The 2,929-nt window shown below is 42.9% G+C and overlaps 1 non-coding gene across 1 annotated transcript; it reads left to right on the forward strand.

The window, feature by feature from the left end:
• The first annotated feature begins 2,460 nt into the window (after positions 1–2,460).
• On the forward strand, positions 2,461–2,568 carry LOC148547920 (small nucleolar RNA R71). The gene has a single exon (XR_015897769.1). It is a non-coding gene; the product is annotated as a small nucleolar RNA R71 (small nucleolar RNA).
• Positions 2,569–2,929: the final 361 nt, after the last annotated feature.

The raw sequence follows: 2,929 nt of genomic DNA on the forward strand, positions 1-2,929 counted from the left end.
TAGGGTTCGGCCATTTAGGGTGGGTTTAGGTGGGAATGAGATTTTGAATTTGAAGGTAGGTAGGATTTATGGAAAAGTGTGGTGGAGGTGATTGGTGGAAGGGTGATGGGAAAGAGTGGTTGAGTTGATTGGTGAAGGGTGTTTGGGGAAGAGTGGTTGAGTTGATTGTGTGAAGAAGAGGGAGAAGGTGAGTTGAGGTGAGTGGGGATCCTGTGGGGTCCACAGATCCTGAGGTGATCCTGTGGGGTCCACAGATCTTGAGGTGTCAAGGAATTCACATCCCTGCACCTTTTAGGCGTGTAAAACGCCCTATGGATGCAATCCTGGCGTTTAACGCCAGACTGCTGCCCATTTCTGGCGTTAAACGCCACTTCCATGCCCATTTCTGGCGTTAAACACCAGCTTTCCCCAAGGTGCAATCCTGGCATTTAAACGCCAGACTGCTGCTTATTTCTGGCGTTTAACGCCAGTTCCATGCTCTGTTCTGGCGTTAAACGCCAGACTGGTGCCCATTTCTGGCGTTAAACGCCCAGAATGATGCCAGACTGGGCATTTAACGCCCATTCTGCTAGCCTTAGTGGCGTTTAAACGCCAGTAAGCTCTTCCTCCAGGGTGAGCTATTTTTCATTCTATTTTTCATTCTGTTTTTAATTTTTCAGTAATTTTTGTGACTTCACATGATCATCAACCTAATAAAACACGAAATAAACATGAAAATAAAAATAGATATAATTAAATACATTAGATTGCCTCCCAACAAGCGCTTCTTTAATGTCAATAGCTTGACAGTGAGCTCTCATGGAGCCTCACAGATCTTCAGAGCATTGTTGGGACCTCCCAACACCAAACTTAGAGTTTGGTTGTGGCCTCCTAACACCAAACTTAGAGTTTGACTGTAGGGGCTTTGGTTGACTCTGCAGTGAGAGAAGCTTGTCATGCTTCCTCTCCATGGTCACAGAGGGAGATCCTTGAGTTTTAAACACAAGGTTGCCCTCATTCAGTTGAAGGATTAATTCTCCTCTGTCCACATCAATCACAGCTTTTGTTGTGGCTAGGAAGGGTCTTCCAAGGATGATGGATTCATCGTCATCCTTCGCAGTGTCTAGGATTATGAAATCAGCAGGGATGTAAAGGCCTTCAACCTTTACTAACACGTTCTCTACTAGTCCATAAGCCTCTTTTCTTGAGTTGTTTGCCATCTCTAATGAGATTCTGGTAGCTTGTACCTCAAAGATCCCAAGTTTCTCCATTATAGAGAGTGGCATTAAGTTTATGCCTGATCCCAGGTTACACAGAGCCTTCTCAAAGGTCATGGTGCCTATGTTACAGGGAATTAGGAATTTACCAGGATCCTGTTTCTTTTGAGGTAGAGTTTGCTGAACCAAGGCATTTAGTTCCTTGATGAGCAATGGAGGTTCATTCTCCCAAGTCTCATTACCAAATAATTTGGCATTCAGCTTCATGATTGCTCCTAAATATTGAGCAACTTGCTCCTCAACAATGTCTTCATCTTCTTCAGAAGATGAATAGTCATCTGAGCTCATGAATGGTAAAAGGATATTCAGTGGAATCTCTATGGTCTCTAGATGAGTCTCAGATTCCTCTGGTTCCTCAAAGGGAAACTCCTTATTGGTCATTGAACATCCCAGGAGGTCTTCCTCACTAGGATTCATGTCCTCCTCCTCCTCTATGGATTCGGCCACACCAAGCAAGGTTATGGCCTTGCACTCTCCTTTTGGATTTTCTTCTGTATTACTTGGGAGAGTACTAGGAGGAGTTTCAATGACTCTCTTACTCAGCTGGCCCATTTGTGCCTCCAAATTTCTAATGGAGGACCTTGTTTCATTCATGAAACTCAAAGTGGCCTTAGATAGATCAGAGACTAAATTGGCTAGATGGATTCTGCTCAGTCTTCTCTGTCTGTTATTGAGTAGATGATGGAAAAGGCTTGCTATTGCTAAACCTGTTTTTTCCACCATTGTTAAAGCCTTGTTGAGGCTTTTGTTGATCCTTCCATGAGAAATTTGGATGATTTATCCATGAGGAATTATAGGTGTTTCCATAGGGTTCACCCATGTAATTCACCTCTGCTATTGCATGATTCTCAGGATCATAAGCCTCTTCTTCAGAAGATGCCTCTTGAGTACTGTTGGTTGCAGCTTGCAATCCATTCAGACTCTGAGAAATCATTTTGACTTGCTGAGTCAATAGTTTGTTCTGAGCCAATATGGCATTCAGAGCATCAATTTCAAGAACTCCCTTCCTCTGAGGCGTCCCATTATTCATAGGATTCCTTTCAAAAGTGTACATAAACTGGTTATTTGCAACCATGTCTATGAGTTCCTGAGGTTCTGCAGGCATTTTCTTTAGGTGAATGGATCCACTTGCAGAAGTGTCCAATGACATCTTAGCTAATTCAGACAGACCATCGTAGAATATATCCAGGATGGTCCATTCTGAAAGCATGTCAGAAGGACACTTTTTGGTCAGTTCCTTGTATCTCTCCCAAGCTTCATAGAGGGATTCACCTTCTTTTTGTCTGAAGATTTAAACATCCACTCTAAGCTTACTAAGCTTTTGAGGAGGAAAGAACTTGGCTAAGAAAGCCATGACCAGCTTATCCCAAGAATTCAGGCTATCCTTAGGTTGAGAATCCAACCATATTCTAGCTCTGTCTCTTACAGCAAACGGGAAAAGCATAAGCCTGTAGACCTCGGGATCAACCCCATTGGTCTTAACAGTATCACAGATCTGCAAGAATTCAGTTAAGAACTAAAAAGGATCTTCCGATGGAAGTCCATGAAACTTGCAGTTCTGTTGCATCAGAGAAACTAATTGAGGTTTAAACTCAAAATTGTTTGCTCCAATGGCAGGGATTGAGATGCTCCTTCCATGTAAATTGGAATTTGGTGCAGTAAAGTCACCAAGC

This window comes from Arachis ipaensis, chromosome B8 (assembly GCF_059453495.1).
Source record: "Arachis ipaensis isolate K30076 ecotype BB chromosome B8, ASM5945349v1, whole genome shotgun sequence".
Taxonomy (NCBI): Eukaryota; Viridiplantae; Streptophyta; class Magnoliopsida; order Fabales; family Fabaceae; genus Arachis; species Arachis ipaensis.